Here is a 22,204-nt window from a genome sequence, read left to right on the forward strand (position 1 = left end):
GATTATGCATAGATTACTCCTGCTCATTTTTGTAGACATCACATTGATTTGCTGTTGTTCTGAATTTCTCATTTGAAAAACATACACTGAATACCTCCTAGATGCCAAGCCCTGTGCCAGGCTCTGGAGCTACAAACAGGAATGAGATGCTGTCTCCGTCGTTAAGGAAAGTGAAGTCCAGTGGGGCCAAGACATACACATAACCCATCCCAAAGGATAGTGGGATGGGTGTGATGACAGACTTATGTCAAGTGGGGGCACCTAGCCCAGAAATGGAGAAGATAGGGAAGGTTTTCTGACTAAATGGATCACCTAACATGTCCTCAGGCTGGGTGGGACTTAGCCAGGCTGGGAATGGGAGACAAGACAACGGAAAAGGCAGAGGTAAGAAACTGCATGGTGTAACTCAGTGCGTTGGCCTCTCTAGGGTAAGGAAAGGAAAGGAGCCTGGAGCCAGATCCTAATCTGTCCACATGCTCAAGGACTCTGACTTTATTCTTGTGGCAGACAGCCACGGATGGGTCAGATCTGGGTTTCAGATGCAGTACTCTCTCTGGATGGATTCAAAGAGGGCAGAGTGGAGGCAGGGAGGCCAGCTCAGCCAGTGTGCTTGTTTGGTATGAGAGGAAGGGTGGGCATTAGGAAAGCGGGGAGGAGGGGGAGGAGAGAAGAATTAGTACTTGGGAAACATCCAGACACTAACAGCAGAATAACTTGGTGATTAACTACACGTAGCCGGTGGGAGTGATGACTGTGTAGAGAATACAGAAGGATGAACAAGTTTCCTAAGGAAGACAAGGGGTTTCGTTTGGGGCATTAGAAATTGAGGTGTAGAACATTTGGGTGGGACACCCACGTATTCTTGAGTGTGAGGCTTGGGGAAGAAAGTTGAGCAAAACATAAAGGCATCTACGTGATCATTACACAGAGAGAGCAGAAATGAGGTTAGTGGGTGACAGCCCTGAAGGAATGTGGGTAGAGCGAGGAGACAGAACAAGGGCTGAAAAGCAGACCCTCAAGAACAGGAACAATGACAGAACGGGCAAAGGAAAAAGACCGAAGAAGAAAGGCAGAGATGTACCATGGGATACAACGAGATGAATAAAGAAAGAAATGAAAAATATACCTTTGGATTTGCCACATAAGCAGTCACTGGCCGCCCCGGTTGAGTGCAGTTTCAGTGACGTGGTGGCAGCCAAGACAAGAGAGCGAGCGGAAGAGAAGAGGAGGGAAAATGGATGGTTGCTGGAAGGTGTAGGTGCTCACGGAAGTCCATATCCATGAGCTGAAGGCATCAGTAGAGAGAGAAAGGCTGAGAGGACAAGAGGGAGGAGGGAAAGATGGAATTAGATCCCTATGGAGGTGGGGGAAAGGGTCAGGAGTACAAATGAAGGGGCTGACCTTGAGCAGGAAGGGAAATCCACAACCCTCTGATATTAGAAGAATACCAGAATTAGAGGAATAGAGACAAATCTAGTTAGAGCTGGTCTGTAGGTAAGAGCATTGGGATGTTGGAGGCAACAGGCAAAATGACAACATTATAGATAAAATAACTGGCAAGGCTCTTTACTGAGCATGGGGTGATGTGTACATGGTTTGACAACCTAGATCTTGAAAATCTTGGTTTCATATACCTGCTTCCCTCCAAAATTTAAATAGCCCAACCCTGTTTTAAGGTAAATAAACATATACGCCAGTGCCTATCAAGGGGGTAAGGGGCATTTGTGAGGTGAGAGCACACCCACAGTAGAACTTAACAGTATCAAAAAAAAAAAAAAAATCTTATAAGTAAAACATTCAGAAGAAGGCTCTTAAAATGATCTCTGGTTTGTGGTGCCAACCTTTCCAAAGGTTTATATGAGTTATATTTCCTTAAGTGAAACCACTTCCCACCATCTCACAAGGCTTCTTAAGATGCTTCAATTCAAAGACCCCTCCCAGCATGACTAACCTAATGAAAATGAGGAGTCAGACAGCTGAAGGTAAAGGCCAGGAGAGGGGAGTGGGCGTGGGGTCGGCAGCATCACCTGCCCCCGAGGTGGCCCAGCGTCATGCCTCTTCAGACAGCAGCACTGCCGTCCCCCTAAGGTTCCCCCTTAGCCCCCTCTTCCACCTTGGGTTCTAGCAAATCCAAAAGTGGGTGAAGTGACTTTGTTCTTGGAAAGCATTCCAATAATGACAAAATAGCAAGGTTCATTAGAAAGTCTAATGCAATGGAAAACACCTCGGAAAGTAGATTTTGTGTTCTCCAAGCAGACTCTGTGATCTCAAAAGCTATGAGGCTACTCCACCGTTTGTCTATCCTGTTACCATGAACATCTCCTTTGGGAGATGGCAGAATTTCAGAATTCTAGATAAACGTGTCACCGTCGTTGAAGTCAGCCAGGATTGAGATGGTTCCAAAGCCATCAGAAACCTACCTACCAACTGGGCCATCCCTCCTTGCATCCCCAGCACAAAGGAGACATAGCAAGCAGTCAATAAATATGGAATCAATCAATAAACCGATACATAAGTGAAGAGTTCTCACAACTAAGAGGTAAAGAGGCCAATTAAATGGTGAGAATAGAAATAAGTCTGTTCCTTCCTTTCCCAACCTAACTGACTCAAGGCCAAGCTGCAAATCACACTCAACTGCATTTACTTTCCTCCTCACAGAGGAAGATCTTTATGAACTCATAAATACATATTGTGTGTTAAATAAGAGGATTCAGAAATAATGAATTTATGAAAACCAGGATGCCTCCTAAATGGGAAAATAGGTAGGTGCGAACATTCTGAGCATACAAAGGAATAGAAATTGCCCACTTTACAACTGTCTGCCTTCTTTGTTCTCCTTCCGTGTGAAGGACAGGACGTCATTACTCTCACAGCATGGCACCTCTCCTCCCAGATGCTCATTCACACAGCAACCTGCCCAGGTTCAACCCACTGGGGCAACAGAGAGTAATGAGATAATCAAGTCCCGCTTCCTCAAAAATTCAGAAAATTTGCTCGTTACAGGCCTCTGTTTTCATCCTAATATATATTTATATTATTCATCATTTCACTTCTTCTACAGCACATAAGCTCTGAGGTATCACTGATCCTACGGAACACATTTAACACATTACCTAGCAGCGCACTGTACTACTGTCTGGAAATAACTTTAATGATAAAATTTCCCAAAATGAATAAGAGTGGGTTCTTACTGTTTTTTGTTTTGGATTGTTTTTTTTTTTTTTTAGTAGGTATTAGGTGACATTTTTCTGTACTGTAAAAAAATAACTCAGTCCTGAAAACATCAAATCTGTTTCTGCCCATCTGATCAGCAATACCCTAAGAAGGAAATAAATCTTCAAGACTACCATACTTCTTCCTATGTTTGATTAAGAATCCTAAGAAACCAAGATGAACAATGCACTAGTCACTTGAAGGGAGGCCATCAAGGGGGAGGAGAGGGATATTTATGCCAGTCCACAAAATGTTTAGTGTGCAACTTTTTAATTACTATATTTATGGTACTATCCATAACATATTCACTAACACAAATGCTCTGCAGGGACATTAATCCTCAACACACACATTAAAGCAGCTCTCCTCTCCTACAAATTCTTATTATGCTGATGTGAGGCAAAAATGCCAAGAATTCTCTCCAAAACAAACATTTCAACAACCACTTGCTCTACTATCTCCCTTTTATAGTGTTTTATGACATTGCAGTATCTCTGCCTAGGTATTTGCAGCTATTGACCTAAAAGACAAATCTGTAAACAAAATGTTAAAAAAAAAAAAAAGACTTTGTTTAATGAACCATTTTTTGATATGAAAGCTGGTACAAGCTACTAAAAAAACTGGTTATGCTCTTCAAAAATAATACATTCTATAACTCATTAAATTGTAATTCTCTGCCTCACTATGCCATTGTAATATAATACTATGTGATTTCTGCTTTTTAGAAACCTCAAGGAGTAAGAAGATATTGAGAATGATCAAGACTTTCATAATAGTTGAAGGACTACCCATCTAAGTAATAAAATGGGTTTAATCTCAACCATACTGGATTAATTTTTTTTTTTCCTAAAATGTAATGCCTTCTCGCAGCGTTCAGAATATAATCAATCTTGGGTGACACAGGATCATCAATATGACTACCAATTATCTTGCTGTGTTGGAAGAGAGAACATGCAGGTAAAGGAGCTGGTCCAGCGGAAAGTAGGCAGAAGCTGAGTTTCCACCACCATGACCAGAGCTGCTGGGGTGGAGTTCCTATCAAAGGAACAGGACACCCCGAGAATCCAAAGTAAGAGGTTGGCTGAGGTTCAAACAGCAAAGACAGCACAGGTATAAAAACACTCTGGAGAGCTAAAGGTGAACTCCTAGTTACAGACCCAGGTCTAGAGCCAAGAGTCAGGATCCTAGTGGAAGATAAATCGATGCAGCAGAAGGACAGGGTGTTAAGACTGGCTTAAAGTGTGCGCCACTGGTCACCGGGCTAGACCTGCCTATAAAGCCCAGGGGCGAGACACGCTTTCGACGCACAGAGGACTGTCTGCTCTTCTACTCAAAGGTTGCTGACTACTCTGCTTTCGGAGATATTTTCTCTACCTTTCACAGTTTGATTATCTCCTTGCCCTTGCCCTCAAGAGTCAAGTCTCACTGCGGTCAGAGTACAAACCTTTCCCTTTCTCAAGTCTGCTACAGTTTTGGAAACCAAATAAAATGTAAAAGTATAAGAGAACTAAACTTAAAAATACCAAACTCCAGATAAGGTCTGAAGGGCACAGTGCACAGGCTCTGGACCCATACCTGGGCAGCTGAGATGTCTTTTTTGTTTATTCCTTGGTTCTTCCAGAATTCCAATAGTACGGCTCATTTGAAGTCATTTGGTACAAATACAGCCAGGCCTAAAACATGCCCTGGGGGTGATATTTGTAAGTTGACTACTGTTATTTAACAAGGATTTCCTTTAGAGAAATCCAATAAGCTGAATATCCAGAAACACAATGGAATCAATTGCTCTGATGGGAAGTATGTGGAGATGTGGAAATAAACTCAAAACGTGAATGAATGAGGGCTTTGCCACTGGAGAAGTAAGTGGTTGGGGACGAGTCGATTAGACTTCTATGCCTCTTCTGTAAAATGGGTTAATGATACCTACCTTGCAAAGGCATGAATGAGGAGAAATGCATGGCTCAGGTGATACCAACAAATGTCAATTAAACCTTAATTAAGTAGAAGCATCACACATAAACTCCTATGACACACAGATCTTTATTTAGAGCTGAGAAAGTCATCTGCCTCGTGCTTTCCACCCAAATCTCACCAACTCATATGATAAGATTCCTTCCCCAAATTATTTTCAACCGAACTTTCCTTTGGTTTATAAAATGTTTTTAACTGCTTAAATAAGAAGTACAAGTATTACTGCATTTTCAGATTAAAAAAAAAAACAACTAGAATGTAAAACTCCCCCATTACGATCTTCTCAATTTGTTTCTTCCTTAACTTTTTCTTATCTAAGTTAGTTCGTCTTTTTCCCATGTTTGTTTTTTCACATCTTTGTGGATCTTTTTTCTCACTTTAATTTGAGGTTTGCAACAACAGTAACTAACATCTTTATAGTATTTAAAAGTTTATAAAGCACTTTCATATACATTACCTTATTTCCCTTAAATTACTTCTACGTGTTTCTCTTTAGTTTCCCTTGCCCCACTTTCCAAAACACAGGCAGAACTTTCTAAAATCAGCAAAGAAGCAACTTTTATCCTCCCAACTGCCAACACATCAATACACAATACTTTGCAGAGCTGTCTAATGCAACGTAGACTATATACAGTATACCTAAATCCGAACACATCCAATTCTTCTTGCAAATAATTTTTTTTCTCCCCTGGTGATGATCTTTTGAAGTTAAAATATGGTGAGAAATGTATAAACATACCAACCTCTTAAAATAAGACAGGTGAATCCCTTTAGGAGTCATCAAAAATAATAAATGAAAAATAAAAGGAAGAAGAGGTGAAAACAATTACAGAAAGAGAAAGAACAAAGTTTTTGTTTCAGCTTTCAGTAAAATTTCCATTATCTATCTTATCAGAGCTATTTATTCTCTAAGCTCTGCATTAAGTAATCTGATCCTTAAATCTGTGAAAACCACAAGGGATGCGCCCATCTCATTAAAAACGATGATCTTTTGAGTTATGATAATGAGAAAGAGCATCTACTTTTGGTTTTAAGGACAGAAGTATTTCCTGCTTGTTGCTCAGAGGCAGCAACACTTCTAGTAAGCTTTAGCACAAAACAGATGCCTGGCACTCTTTACCTATCATGATGAAAACAGGAACCTTCAAATAGAAATGTTTCCTCTCTGAACCTCTACATACTCTCAATCTTGATTTATCAACAAAGAACATGAGGTGTCTGAAACAGAAAAATATTAATTCTACCATGTGAAGGTAAACATTATTTTTTTTAAAAAGATTCTATAAACTCTAGATTAGGAATCAGATCAGATTCCTCTACATTCATTCAAATCCGACAAGACAGAAAACCTTTAAAATTTGAATTGGCGTCCTCTTTGCTTTACAATGGTTGACTAAGGCCCATAATAATTTTATAGTAATCCTTGCTATACCTTAATAATATGTTAAACACAGTAAAAAAAGAAATCAGCTGTTACTGTTAAAATGGGGAGTACTAAAAAAAAAATGTAAGGAAAAAGCTGAGAGATCATACATGGTCCTGATTCTGCCACAGTGTTTACATGTTCAAAAATGTAAGCTTTGGCACATTATAAATCTTTCCACATTTTACAAGAGATACTCTGAGTGGTTTTATCCTAGAAATGGAGAAGATGTCATGGTCTGATGTTGTTCTATAGAATCTATAGAGATAATTCATGGAAACTCGGTATCCCATACAATACAACTGGGACCATGGAAAAGAATGTTTTTCCATAGAAACATAGAAAAGAATGTTTTTCCACCTTGGACACAACTCAAGTCAAACTAGTCGGAAATCTAAGAAAGATTGACCCAAGTGGGATTAAGGCCATGAAAAACCCTAGGGGACAGAAGTCATTTCTTTGTAATGTTGGAAATTGTATGTCATTTTTGTGACTGGGTTTAAGATCACACTTGGAATTTATACCTTAGAGATAACTAACCTTTTTTCCTATTATGTACTCAAATCAAGAAAGGGTGACACCCAGCTCATTTTGACAATGAGAGTAACAATTTTTGAACGAAACTGAAAAGTATAGTAAATGGAATCCATCCTGGAATAGCCAAATAAACTTTTCTTTAATGGACCAGAAAACCATGAATCCGGATTGAAAGGCCAAATCTCAAAAGTCCATTAATAAGGATTTTCAGTTTTATGTGATAGATTACAATCACATGCTTAACTCCATTCCCTCCAAAACCCTACTAAATGACACTAAGCAAGAGGCAGAGATAAATTCACAAAGAGAAAAGAGAATGGAAGAGGAGAAAATTAATGGAAAAATTTTTGGAAAATAGAAATCAGATAGGCCAGTGATGAGTAAATTTTCAGCATAGGGACAGACAAAAGTTAAATGCCTACAGACAGAACTGTCAGGAGGAAGCAAGCCAATATGGGGCACGGAACGTTAGGAAAGTACCAATTCAGGCCCAGTTACATCAAAAGTCCAGGCTGGAAGGAGAGGGCAGTGTAGGGGTACCACTGAAAACCAGAGGACTGCTTGCAAGATGTTTTAAGGAATAAACTTCCAGATCCTTCCTCAGCCATGAAGCTTGTCAACTGTCTCTCCTTCCACCTCAGGTTTGCTCCCTGCAAAGGTTAAACTTAAGAAGGTCTGGACTCAGGGACATGAGGAACAGCAACACAGGTGGAGACATCACACGGAAAGAGGGGACCGAGTGGGAAGTGTACACTCCGAATGGACAGACCCAGAGGCCCTTCCCTTGCTGGGCTCCTCGAGCAGCGGCCACATAGGAGATGGGAAGAGTTTTCGGGAGCAACTACCTAGCCCAAGAAAAGAGATCTACAGTTTCTAAAACTATGGAGAAAGGGGGCTTCTGAAAGAAAAAGTCATCCAGTAGTAAGGCCACCAGTTGACGAGAGAGAGAGCTTGTCAACCTGCTCACACAGAGTTTCCAATCAGTTTTCAGAGTCTCCACATATATCACATGGACAGCAAACAATCACCAGACATGCGATGAAGAGGCTGATGTGACAAATACAAACTTTAAAAGGAAACAGAGTCAATGCTGGAAGCAGGAGAAAAACTTCATATATACATTATTAGCTGCAAGGGGTAAAAGATATTGCATCCATAAAGCAAAAAAGAATAGGATGCTATAAAAATAGAAATATTGCGAGAGCAAGAAAGAATTCTTAAAAATTAATACTATGATCACAGACATTAAAAATCCAGAGAACAGTTAAAAGATAATAAAGGTAAATGTTCCTCAAGAGTAGAAGAAAAAGATGTAAAAATAGAGGTCAGAAATTGTTTTTAACAATAAACTGAAGGAAAAATACACAAATTCCAGCATTTGACAAATAAGAGTTCCAGAAAAGAAAGAATATAAAAAACAATAGAAAGAAAATTATCCTCCACCCCCCAACACACAAAAATCTTCACAATGAATGAAAAAAGTTATAGAGCAAGGCACATTATCGTGGAATCTTAGAACATTAGAGGATTTAAAAAAAAAAGACTCTAGAAGCTCCCCCCATCCCCTCAAAAAAGTCACATATATAACCAGAATCAAAAAAGCATCCAACAATTCAATAATAAAATTGGAAGCGGAAGAAAATGGAATGAGGCCTCCAAAACTCTCAGGGAAAATAATTTCCAACTTTAAGTTCTATATCATTCGTATGTGAGGAGAGACTAAATGATATTTTCACACATGCCAGATCTCAAAAAAATACATTATACCCAATCTTTCTCAAGAAGCAACTGGGCAATGTGCCTCCCCAAAGAGAGACAAAACCAAGAGAGATGCCACCCATCCAGGTCAATCAAGAATTCTCAACATGATAGTGAAGGAAAATTCCAGGTCAACAGTGTGCATATGGCGTCAAGAGTAAATGGTTCAGAATGGAGCAGGCAGGCAGAAGGCTCTGGAAAAAATGTCACACACACACACATATAAGAACCAAGAGACAAGCTGTTATGTTTAAACTTATTTGAGAATTTGGGGATGGGGCACCTGGGTGGCTAGTCGGTTAAGCGTCTGACTTCAGCTCAGGTCATAATCTCAGGGGCCTGGGATCGAATCCCACATTGGGCTCCTTGCTCAATGGGGAGTCTACTTCTCCTTCTGCCTGCCCCTCCCCCCGCTCATGCGCATACTCTCTCTTTCTCCCTCTCAAATAAATAAATAAAATCTTAAAAAAATAAAATAAAGAGAATTTGGGGATGAATAAGTGAATCAAAAAAAAAAAAGAAACTTCAGTACGCTGCACAAGAAAATAAAATCACAGTATACTGCATAACTTAGTTGTGAAAAATATTTACAGTGAAAACAAACTGATACGTAACTGTCTTGAAGAGTGAAGGGCAGGTATTTCAGGGAGGGAGAATAAAACAGAGCTAACCCCTTAACTTCCTTCATAGGAATTCAATGTTTAATGTGTAAAATTGAAAAAAAAACTTAAGAAATACTAAGATAAACATTTTAATTAGCTATATGGAACTAAACATAAGAAAAAGAGCTAGCTGAATGTAAAGTAATTGCCTCTCAGAGGTGGAAAATGACAATGCAAATAAGCAGGCAGGAATTTATATGCTGTATATGTATTATTGTAAATAAAAAATAAATTTTAGGGGCACCTGGGTGGCTCAGTCAATTAAGTGTCTGCCTTCGGCTCAGGTCATGATCCTAGGGTCCTGGAATTGAGCCCCACGTTGGGCTCCCTGCTCAGCAGGGAGTCTCCTTCTCCCTCTCCCTCTGCCCCATCCCCCTGCTCTCTTTCTCTCTCTCTCTCAAATAAATAAATAAAATCTTTTAAATAAATAAATTTTTTAAATGGTAGAAATTAATCAATAAATCTGTAAACCACCCAACCACATAAGACACACTGATAATGTGAAATTTCATTCTCTATATAAGTTAACAGATAAATCTAAATCTGTTTCTCCTAATCAAATTGTTAAAATTCAATTTAGTGCATTTTATCTTTAAGTAGCAAGAAGTGCACTGAGAGAGGTCAAATATGCCTAAATCATTAAATCACACCTCTAGCTTTAATTAGCCCATAATGAGGGGGCACCTGGGCGGCTCAGTCGTTAGGCGTCTGCCTTCGGCTCAGGTCGTGATCCTGGGGTCCTGGGATCGAGCCCCGCATTGGGCTCTCTGCTCAGCAGGAGGCCTACTTCTCCCTCTCCCACTCCCCCTGCTTGTGTTCCCCCTTTTGCTGTCTCTCTCTCTGTCAAATAAATAAATAAAATCTTAAAAAAAAAAAAATTAGCCCATAATGAAAGGGTCCTTGGACACCAGTGCACAAGGAAGAATCAGCCATCTTTGTCATCACCAAGTTCATTAACTGTAGCTGCAGACGTGTTGACCACTCCCATTCTACGAGAGGCCCTAGTATGGCTTCTTACAGTGAAGATTAGTCCTTATTGAGGGGTTCAGGATGGAAAATATCTAGCATCTGCACCCCTTTCCTATATTTGGGGAATTCCTCATCATGTGAGTGTTGATGAGAGTCACACCTTTCAACATAAAGGCAAAAACAGCTGGACACTCACCTTCCCAGACTCCCTTGCAGCTAAGGCATGGGTACATGACTTAGCCTTGGCCAACCCTGGATCTAGAGCTAGAGACCCAAAGAGGCAGGAGAAGGAAATTACCGTGGGTACGGGCAATGGGGACAACATCCAGTATCAGAGTTAGCAAAGGCTGAGGTAACAGAGTTGGTAGCAAGTGTCTGGTCCCATCGTTGTGGTCAGTGTGAACCAGCATGGTCTCCTGTCCAGTGATAGGGTCCATCCAACCCTGCATAGAGCTAATCATATCATATGACCTTGGCGATGAATCTAGCTGTATAGTCTCTATTTGCTCCTGTCTTTTTTCCAACTTCCAGCAGTTCCAGAAACTACCCAATAACTTCTCAATAAACTCCTTCTCTGCTGAAATCATTCAGCCAGTCTCCATTGCTTCTAAGAAACCCTGCCCGATATCCTGTCCCAGGAGAGCCAGGAAGAGATAGTTGTCTACTGAAGTTAAGAATGAAATGTTTATGCTCCATAAGAAACCAAAGCAGAACCAAGGACATTTTTCCACAGGGAAACATGGGGGGAAGGTTAGGTTGTAAGGTAGAAAAAGAACTATGCTGCTGGAATGTTGTGGGTTAAAGAAGTTTCAACAGGCTCATCTATTCTTTGGGTTGTTTTCTCTCGTTAGAAAACACATTCTTAGTTCAAAACCACTAACTGACTTCACAACCAGCCATGAGAATGTAATCAGTTTGTGAATTGGGAGTTGCCACTATTTACATCTGGCAAAAGACTCACACTCAAGATTCTTATTGTTGTGAGTGGGCAGAAGAGCAGTGGGTGAGGAAGAACAATTTTCTTTGTCTCTCTGCTTGAAACAGAGTTTTCTGAGAGATGAAGCTGTTTGAAAAGCAGCGGTCAAGAACCGCGCATGAATATGAAAACGCAAACCAAGGCACCTGAAGGTTTATATTCAACTGTAGAACCATCAATATGCGGAAAAGCTGCATCCATCAGTTGAGCATACGGCAGCATATTTAGTTCCAAGTCGGAGAGAGCTGAACCCTAGGCAATTTATCTGCGTATGTCTCAGGCTAACCACACCAATTTTGCAGACAAAACTAGAAGTTAAGATAGATAGCTTAGAACAAACTGTTGATGTGACCAAAAGGGCCTCATAAGAGAGTCAAATGCAGTCATGACGTTAATAGAAATGGGGATGCAAAGAAAGCAAGCTCAACTCTGTGGTAGCTATTGTTTCTGGAAACTGAGGAAGTCTTTCATGACAAAGTAGAGCTCCAGCTGAAGTCATGATACAGCACAACTACAGTTTTTGTTAGTTGTACAGAACAAGATTAGACACACCCTGTGAAGAAGGCTTATGAAATAAATTCAAAGCCTGATGTGTGCATATAATTTCCCTGCCTGGGGTCTTAGTTCATAAAGACTTGCCAAGGGATCCATCCCTCAGTCATGGAAGTCAGGCTATAAATCACCTTGAAGGAAATTAATTGTTATTTCAGCAGTGATGTAAATGCTACCTCAAATTCTATTATCTGCCAAACCATCTTTACCATATATCCCTCTTAGCAGTCAGTTTCCATGAAATATCTAATGGCCTCTAAAACAAGAGTTTCATTCCACAGTTGTCCAAGTGAATTATACTGTGCTCACACGGTGTTTTGAAAAGCTGAGATAAATTTATCTCAGTCAATCCCTGATCCACAGCCACCCCCCTTTGTTTCATCTGGAGATCACAATGGACAGTGATTCCACACAGCAATATGTGTGTGTATCAAAGTAAATATGCAATCTAATCACCACAGCTTTGTAAAGAACGAGGCACAATTCTGCTATTTAGGTCTCAGAAATGAAAAGAGAAAAAGGGAGGAAAAAAAAAACCAAGAAATCAGTCTCAAAAGCTGTTTCCAAGACTACCTTTTTAAGAAATTTAAAAACAAGGGCCAGGTTTTTATGCACAAAGGTAAAGGAGGCAAATTCATAGCCAGCTAATAACCTCAAAATGGTGGAACCATGAACGAGTATTTCCAAAAGAGATTCATTGTATCCAAAGCCAGATCTAATATTTAGGAATACAGAAATATCTCTTTGTTTCTCCTCCCTCTACAAGGACTTAAGAGATCATCCAGAAATTCACACAGAGGGGTTTTATTTTGTTTTGTGTAGGTTCTGGTTCCAACCATTATAAGTAGCAGAATTTTATACATTTACTAAGAATTTCTATTGGATTTTACAATCTCACAAATATCTTCTTCCTCTGGATATTTTTCACTAAACAAATATGACAAGATGTAATTAAAATAGCACTGACTTCACCAATATCACAGAATGTACACTGATAACTAATGAAATTCTAAGGCAAGTGTAAAATGGTGGAAAAAAAGTAACTGAAAGCATGTCAAATGAACCACCGACCCTTCAACACTTACTACAAACACAGCAGTTTGTAGCAGGTGTGGAAACGAGTGAGGCATGTGACACAGTCACTGGCCACCGGGAGCTTAGCATATTTGAGCAACATGACATGTGGAGCTGTGAACAAACACTGAATTAGAGACCTCCTGGAAAGATTTAGACTTTAAGGAAAAGAAGCTGGATAAGGCAGATGGGGCCATATTCTGCCAGATTATTAAGCCTATTATATACATTTTTTTTTTATTTTATGTGACATGGACATGTCCACACCTCTTCTATCATAAAGGATACCAATCAATAATGCTGTCAAAGTCAACTTCATGCAACTAAGGAACTTTACTGTATCTTGCCAACACCGCTCATCATACTGCAGTATTTACTTCTGACTAGTCTGAGTCTCCTACTAGACTATGAGATGTTAGAGGTCAGAGGGGTATCCTATTGAACTTTTCCTGCTTAGCTCTTGGCACCAACTGAACACATCACAATCCATTCTACTGTTGATGATGAATGAATGATGAATGAATGGTGATACAGGAGTAGCTGTTTATTTGGTGATTTATCTGAATACAAAGATTGATTCTTGACAACAAAATGGTTCAGGAGGCTTCCACAAAGTTACATTAAGAAAATGATAGAAATCAATATTTTAAAATAGGCAAAAGAGATATTCATTGAAGCATTATTCATAATAGGAAAAATGACATTCTGAATTTTCAAAAATTGGGTGGTGTGCTGTTCTATTACGGCCAGCCACTTGATAGATTATGGAACTATTAAAAATAACAAATATGAAGGCCTACCAACAGAGGAAAATTAAAATCCAATGCTAACAAAACAAATTATTTTAATCGTGAAAGGCTGAAAGATTTTCCCTTAAGATCACAAGGACGCCTGCTCTTGCCACTTCCATTCAACATAGTACCAGCAGTCCTAACCAGAGCAATTAGGCAAGAAAAAGAAATAAAAAGCATCCAAATTGAAAAGGAATTAATAAAAATATCTCCATTTCCAGATGACCTGAAAACCCATCACAGATGTAGAATACCCTACAGATTCAACAAGAAATAATTAAAACTAATAAACGAATTCAGCAAAGTCGCAAGGTATAAAATCAACATGCAAAAATCATTTGTGTTTCTATACACTAACAATGAACAGTCCAAAATGGAAATTAAGACAACAATTCTATCTAGAAAAGCATCAAAAAGAATAAAATACTTAGGAATAAACTTAACCAAGGCAAAAGATCTATCCACTGAGAACTACAAAATGTAGTTAAAAGAAATTAAAGAGGCAAATAAATAGAAAGACGTCCAGTGTTCATTGTCTGGGAGACTTAAAATTGTCAAGATGTCAATACTACCCAAAGTGATACACAAATTAAAAGCAATCCTTATCAAAACCCCAACAACATTTTTGCAGAAACAGAAAATCTGCACATATTCTCTCTTTTTTTTTTTTCATATTCTCCCTTTTAATAAACTTTAAGGATGAATCACTCCAAGTTACCAACAAACACTTATAATTAAACTATGAAGTAATATATTGAAGATTGCAAATTGGAAGCTACTGTTCAGACACAGAGAAGATCCAACATTTAAAACAGAGTGGCACTGGGTTACTAGAGAGGGAGAGGGGTGGGTTTAAATGGGTGATGGGTATTAAGGAGGGCACTTGTGATGAGCACTGGGTGTTTAGGTAAGTGATGAATCACTAAATTCTACACGTGAAACTAATATTACACTCTGTTAACTAACTGGTACTTAAATACTTGAAAAAAAAGTACTTGTTTTAAAATGAAAAAATAAAATAGAATGGCATTGTCACCAATATTCAGGCTGACAATGGACCAAATTCATGACCTTTTGCATGAGGCAATCACAGGGGAGACTTGGTAAGTCTGTCCTATCAGAAAACAAGTCTGTCATTGCACTTGAAAAGCATACCAAGAGGGGCGCCTGGGTGGCTCAGGCGGTTGAGCAGCCGACTCTTGACCTGGGCTCAGGTCATGATCGCAGGGTCCTGGGATCGAGCCCTGAGTCTGGCTTCATGCTCAGCAGGGAGTCGGCTTGAAGGGTTCTCTCTCTTCCTTTCCTGCTGTTCCTCCCCCGCATGTGTGCATGCTCTCTCTCTCTCTCCCAAATAATCTCTCTCTCTCAAATAAATAAACAAATCTTTTTTAAAAAGGCACATCAAGCAGATAGTATCATATCAAAATGATGGGAGGAATGGCCTTCTCCAGCAAACAAATGCCTGGGTCTCCACAAAACAGCTATCGTCACAAACTAGAGCGGTGGTAAGAATGGTAACTACCATCATCAGATACTGACAGGTTGAATCTGTTCAAAAACCGTTGACAAGGACCTTAAAAATCATATTGCTTATGAAAATCATTTTATGGATAAGAAAATGAGCACCCCAGGAAGAGATGCCTATGTACGTCAAGGTCACATAACTAGCAGGGGGCGAAACCAGGACTGGAATGTAGGTTTCCAGTGTCTCTTCATTTTCCCTAATGAAACTCCTGGGCTCGAGGCTGGAAGTACACCTTAGTCTGCGGGCAGAAAAAGGTTTCTACGCAAAACAATTTTCTCCCCACCCCCACCCATTTTATTGAGATATAATTGACATATAACATTTTATTAGTCTAAGATATACAATGTGATGATTTGATACATGCATATATTACAAAATGATCACCACAGTAAGTTTAGTTATATCCATCCGTCCATCCACCACACAGTTACACATTTTTTCTTGTGATGGGAACTTGTAAGATTATTATGTTACCAACTTTCAAACATACAATACAGTACTGTTAAGTACAGTTACCAAACCGTACATTATATCCCCAGAACTTACCTTATAACTGAAAGTTGGTACCTTTTGACCACCGTCCCCCATTTCCCCCACCCTCACCTCAGGCAACCATCATATCTGATCTCTGTTTCTCTAAGTTTGGGGGGGTTAGATTCCATATATAAGTAACACCTTATAGTATTTGTCCTTCTCTGCCTGACTTACTTCACTTAGCATAATGCCCTCAAGGTCCACGCATAATGCCCTCAAGGTCCATTGCTGTAAATGGCAGAATTTCCTTCTTTTTTTATGGCTTACTAATATTCCATTGTGTATATATGCCATGGTTTCTTTATCCTTCAGCCACTGATGGGCACTTAGGTTGCTTGTATGTCCTGGCTACTGTAAATAATACAATGAACATGGGGGTGCAGATATCTCTTCTAGATAGTGATTTCATTTCCTTCGAATATATACCCACCAACAGAATTGCTTCATCATGTGGCAGTTCTATTTTTAATTTTTGGAGGAATCTCCATACTGTTTTCCACAGTGGCTACACCACTACATTTACAGTAATTCACATTCCCACCAACGGTGCACAAGGATCCCTTTTCTCTACCTCCTCGCCAACACTTGTTATCTCTTTTTGGTAATAGCCCTTCTAACACCTATGAGGTAAGCACAAAACAATTTCTTGTCGGCTCTTAACTACATCAGTATATGGAAACCAACTCACCCCTACTCTAGGAAAGGAACCTTCTAGGATTACATGGAAGCTTCTAAATGATGCTGGACTTTTTGATAGCTGGCTAGTCCCATCCCATCCCTAGGGAAAGGGGTTAGGTCTGCCCTGTGCAAGGGAGACTTCCCAACGTCGATTATCCCGGGAAGAGGCAGAGCCTGATATGAGAAATGGGAATGAGCAAGAAAGACTTGGCAGAAAGAAAACGGAAGCGCTCCCTCTTCCAGAGCCTCATTCTCTTGGATGCCCAGACTCTACATTCAGATGTGCTGACAGTCATTTCTGAGAGTGAGAAGTGGTGGTCTACACAGAAAGGTGGCCTGATAGGTGGCCTGGTAAGGCTGCGGGTTTTGTTAAAAGTCATAAATTCAACTTTTATCTGCTTTAGATAATTAGAGTAGACAAGGAATGGAGTGGAAAATGGGAAAACAGAGTCTCCAAAGAGCTACCACAGTGCTGGCAGCAATGATTAGCAAGGTCCTCAACGTAAATAGGAACCTCTGAGACAGGAATCCAGGCATGAACGCTAGGCTCACCCATCCAGTAAAGATGGTATCCTTTCTTGATCATGGGAGCTCTGAGGAGGGGGTGTTAATTTTTAACTAGGAGACACAATGGGTTTGCTTGCAAATCATCACAGATTAAACACAGATTTTTCAACACCAACAATATAGGCTAATATTCAATGGCTGAGCACTGTGACAACCATCCAGAATGTTTACAGTCAGCGTCCATTCTGATTGGCCAGAAGCTGGGTATTAACTAGTTTGAGTCTCACGGCTTCCAACAGTAACGCCGTCTCCCCACCTTCAGTATCTGCTATTGATTCCTCAGCCTGGGAGAAAATTTCCTTTGTGTTATATGCTTACAGTTTATCCCAGATTCAGGAATGAATAAACATCCTGTTAATAAACTTTAAGCAATAAATCTCATTATTCCCATTTTACAGGCTAGAAAATTGAGGCTCAGAGAAAGAACTCACCCACAGATAGCCAGTGGCAGAGTCTGAATTTTATTCTAAAACAACCAAGTTTTAGAATTACAGAGGAATAATCCCTCTACTTCGAAAATCTACCCTCCTACAAAAGATAACGCTGCAGAGAACAAGAAACTATAGGCCCTGAAGGCAAATGCGTCATTGCCTCATAAAATATTAATATGGAAAAGACTGGTCATAGTATGATTTTAATCCTCCACCCAACTCTCATCCTGCAATCACTGTCAAGCATTACCTGAACACCTAAAACTTTTACATATATCTGTATGACAAAGTATTAGTCTGTTTCTTCAAAGCCCATGTATATGAACTATAAAACCAATTTAACCCTATTTATCAAGAGAAAACCTCAACATACTTCTATTAAAGTTTTGGGAGTCCCTATGTAAATGTCTCATTGGATTAAAATATTACCACCATTTTCAACAAATGACACAATTTAACAGTAGATTTAAGGGGAAAAATCTGAATTTAACAATTTTCCCTCCAGCCATTTCTTTAAGCCTCCAACAAAAACCTCTGTTCTCAGAAATTATTTCTTTTACCTTCTACTCAGAGAACAAATGAAAATGCAACTGAATTAAATTACCAGTGCTGTGGAAACAGGGAGACACTAAATCAAAACTAGTGATGATGACATGATTTTCTCCAATGATGCCAGATTCCCTAAACACTACCCATCATCGTGATAACCTTTAAATGCCCTTTCTCTTATGGCTATGCCAGCCATTAGTTGTAATTAAAGTTCGTTTTGTCAAAATCAGCTTATTTTGCTCAATATCTGATTTTTTTCAGTTACCACTCATTGGTTCTCCTTTCTACTTATTATAATAGATCAGACACTAGTCTAACAGGTCATTTTACTGATACTATATCCACTTTAGGTGAATTCATCAAAGGAGTCTGAATGCTGTAAGACTTCTGTTTAAAGACACAGAAGGTCACCAAATTCCCTTAGTAGGGTGGCCATTTAACTTACCATCCACACCAGGACACTTGACAGGGAAAGGGGGCATTATCGAAAATGGTAAACAGGAAATAGGCAGAGTCAGGGCTGTCCCAGCAAACAGACACATATGGTCACCCAATTTATTAAAGAACCAAATACCAGACCTAAAAACCTAAAGTCTTGGGTGCCTGGGTGGCTCAGTCGTGTAAGCGTCTGCCTTCGGCTCAGGTCATGATCCCAGGGTCCTGGGATTGAGTCCCGCATCAGGCTCCGTGCTCAGTGGGAAGCCTGCTTCTCCCTCTCCCTCTGCCCCTCCCCCTGCTCATGCTCTCTCTCTCTCTCTCTCTCTCAAATAAATAAATAATATCTTAAAAAAAAAAAAAAAAAACCTAGAGTCTTAAAAACTGAAATCAAGATCATGGTGGGAAAGGGGAAGGATGCAGTCTTTCTCAAGCATCCAAACCCAATGGCGTTTCCAGATTCCCTAAACATAGCTCCTCCCACCTTGACTCTTCAAACAGTTTGTACATGTGGGTTAAGTCCAGCACATGTCATGTGCTCTCTTTACCTATTTATTGGTTTATTTTATTGCCACCCTCACACTCCTCCTTGATATTACCTTAACTTATCCCCCTTCCTGTGAGACTCCTGTCCCCTCTTCTCCTTATTTTACTTTCCATCACTGAGCTAATCAACCAGAGTTACTGGGTACTCACTACATACCAGGTACTGTGCTAAGTACCTCCTACCTAAAATGGGGAATCCAAAGCTGGATATAGTCCTTGCCAGGTAATTGTTCACATTTTTGTTTGCAATACTTTGTTTAAAACTCAATACAGTTTCTCCAACCTCCATTTCTGCATATCCTAAGCAGCTCAAACCATGAGTACAATTGCAAAGTAGTCTCGTGAAGCCACCTCTCTGTTTATTTGTAGGTAATTTAATATATGTACTGATGTAAAAGAATACTAAACTATTTTTTTAGGTGTCAAAATTTCTACATCTTAAAAAACCTTACAAAAGCTCTCCCAGCCAAGACACTGCTTTTGAGGGGAGCAAACACTCTTGCATCCCTATTTCCTCCATCAAGCCGGTGACAAACGGACTCTGTCTTGCCTTCCAGCGAACTTCCAGCACCCTGCAGAGTATCGAGCACAAAACAGGCACTCAATAAATGTTTACTGAGCAAATGATGAGGGGCTCACGGTTAACTACTTTTTTCCCTATATGAGCTCAACATTTTTGTTCCATTGATGTTCTCTTAAAAAGCAGCACCTCTGGAGTAACAGGTTCGAGATCAGCCAAAATCCCCAGATCAAACTCCTAGCCACTTAATAGCAATGCAACCCTGCACAAGGTTTCTAATCATTCCCTAAGCTTTACTTTTCTTATGTATAAAATAGTCCTAAGCATTCTATATACCTTATTTTTCTTCTCTATTCAATAGAGATAGCACCATCTAGCTGGCAAGGTTTTTGTGGTATTTGTGAAATTTGAAAAACAATTTACGTCGAGGGCCCAGCCGGAACCCTTGAGAAATGTGTACTGAATAAAGAATAAATTGCCATTCCATTCTGTGGCTCCAGATCAAAATGTAACCATCAAAATCTAATTTGCCAAAGCTGATCTTCATTCAAACAACAGATACGCATCAAGAGCTCTAATATACAACTGGAGTCTGTCTGCTGTTGAACATCAAAGGAAGAGCTTAACATATGCTTTTAAATGCAGGAAAACAACAATTAGTTCAGAAGTAAAAGGGAAGGGTGTACAATCCCATTTTATTTTCCCTACCAAAGCATCCAAGTATTAAGAGCTTACCAGCTTACAGCAGGCTGAAGCTTTTTTTTTTTTTTTTTTTTTGCAGGAGTCCTAGAGTGGGGGCAGGCAACCCAGGAAAGGGTTTTTGAATTCAGCATTTATTGATAACCCAAGTTTTTCCCCAGCAAGAATGGACAAGGCCAAGTTTGCCCTGTACTTCAAAGTGCAAAGCTAAGCAGACAAAAACTGCAAGAACAAGATTGGGTCTGAAGAGTATTTTTATCCAGCTGGCTTGCTCTTCCCCAGCGATCTCAAATATAAAACCTCAAAGGAGAATAACATTGCGGGTCTTTGTGCCGCTTCACATTGATGAAAGAAAATAAACTCTGTGACAGAAAGGCCCACGCTTGTTTTTGCTGTGCAGCAATGTTTTGAGACCCATTCTGCTATTTCACTTCCCCTCAGGCGAAGCAGGGGCACTGGGAGTAAGAAGATAAGAAGCTACCCAGTGCTCCATTTCCAGTGCACCTGAACTTAAACAGCCCGCCGAGGCCAGGGGAGCTATTTACAGACCTTGACTTCCTCTTTTCCAGTAACAGGGGCAGAGACAAGCTAGGAAACCTCCCTGGGGTTTGGTTTCCTTTCTCCCAGCTCACGTATGCTCCTCTCCTGGAAGATGAAAGAAACTCCAGAGTTTTTCAAAGCCCAGAGGCAATGTTGATCTCAAATAACATTTTCCTTTATTTATTTATTTTTTTTTTTTTTTAAAGATTTATTTATTTGACAGAGAGAGAGAGAGCGCACAAGCAGGGGGAGCAGTAGAGGGAGAAGCAGACTCCCTGCTGAGCAGACAGCCCGACATGGGGCTCGATCCCAGGACCCTGGGATCACGACCTGAGCTGAAGCCAGCCGCTCAACCGACTGAGCCACCCAGGCGTCCCTATTTTCCTTTTTTTAAAAAAGCCATCATTTCCTACTCTCCTTGGGCATACAGAGCATGAAGCAAAGCTTAAACTCCCCCCTTAGAATTCACAAAAGTAGATGCAGTCCTTACAGCAAAGGGTCATCCTGGGGCAAACGTGGCCTATAATAATGAAATGTCTAATTCCATCCCATAAGCTCACAATTTTGCCCTTCTTTACAGAATATCTAAGCAAAAGTGGCTCTCGTCTGAATGCAGATTTTTTCCCTTTAGATTCCCAATGAACCAGGCACATGACCCTATTACCACAGCCTGGTTTCTTAGCCATCTTCATTTATAGATGCCTTCTTGCCAAGGGCCACGGAGTTCATAAACCAAGAAAGTAGGATGCGAACGTAGGTAGTCTGACCCCAGGGCCTCTGATCATTGGCCCTGAACTAGGAAAGCCCTTCTCTTTGTTAGTCTGAGTCCAGCTGGGACCAAGCGAGAGTGACCATCAGCTCCAGGGTTTCATGTGTTTTTGCAAAAGGAGGTCCTTACCTGCATGAATGGCAGGGCAACATTTTTTATGGACTCATAAATACCATTTAAGACATCTGAGTGTTAGAGCTGTCACAGTTCTGAAGCGGCAAGCACAGCTTTCAGCTTCCAAATAGGACTGGAAAGAAGTGCAATTTTAGTCTTGGCCTTACTTAGCCTTTGACAGCAAATCACAAATTATTTTTGCAATCAATCTAGATATCAAATTAACATCCAATGACTCCTTTATAAGTTCTACTTAGCTATAACTGCAACTGAGGCTTTACATTTATAATAAAAAAATTATTGAATTTTAGGAGACAGAAAAATTTTAAGAGATGATTCATCCTTTTTTTTTTTTAAAAAGTACGCTCCAC

General features: G+C 40.0%; 1 protein-coding gene across 14 annotated transcripts in view; it reads right to left on the reverse strand.

Annotated features, from left to right (window-relative positions):
- The window catches only part of APBB2 (amyloid beta precursor protein binding family B member 2), a 355,537-nt gene that overhangs the window by 225,038 nt on the left and 108,295 nt on the right, over nucleotides 1–22,204 (reverse strand). The gene's annotated exons all lie outside the window — the stretch shown is intronic.

The sequence above is a fragment of the Phoca vitulina genome, unplaced genomic scaffold (genome assembly GCF_004348235.1).
Source record: "Phoca vitulina isolate PV1807 unplaced genomic scaffold, GSC_HSeal_1.0 scaffold3, whole genome shotgun sequence".
Taxonomy (NCBI): Eukaryota; Metazoa; Chordata; class Mammalia; order Carnivora; family Phocidae; genus Phoca; species Phoca vitulina.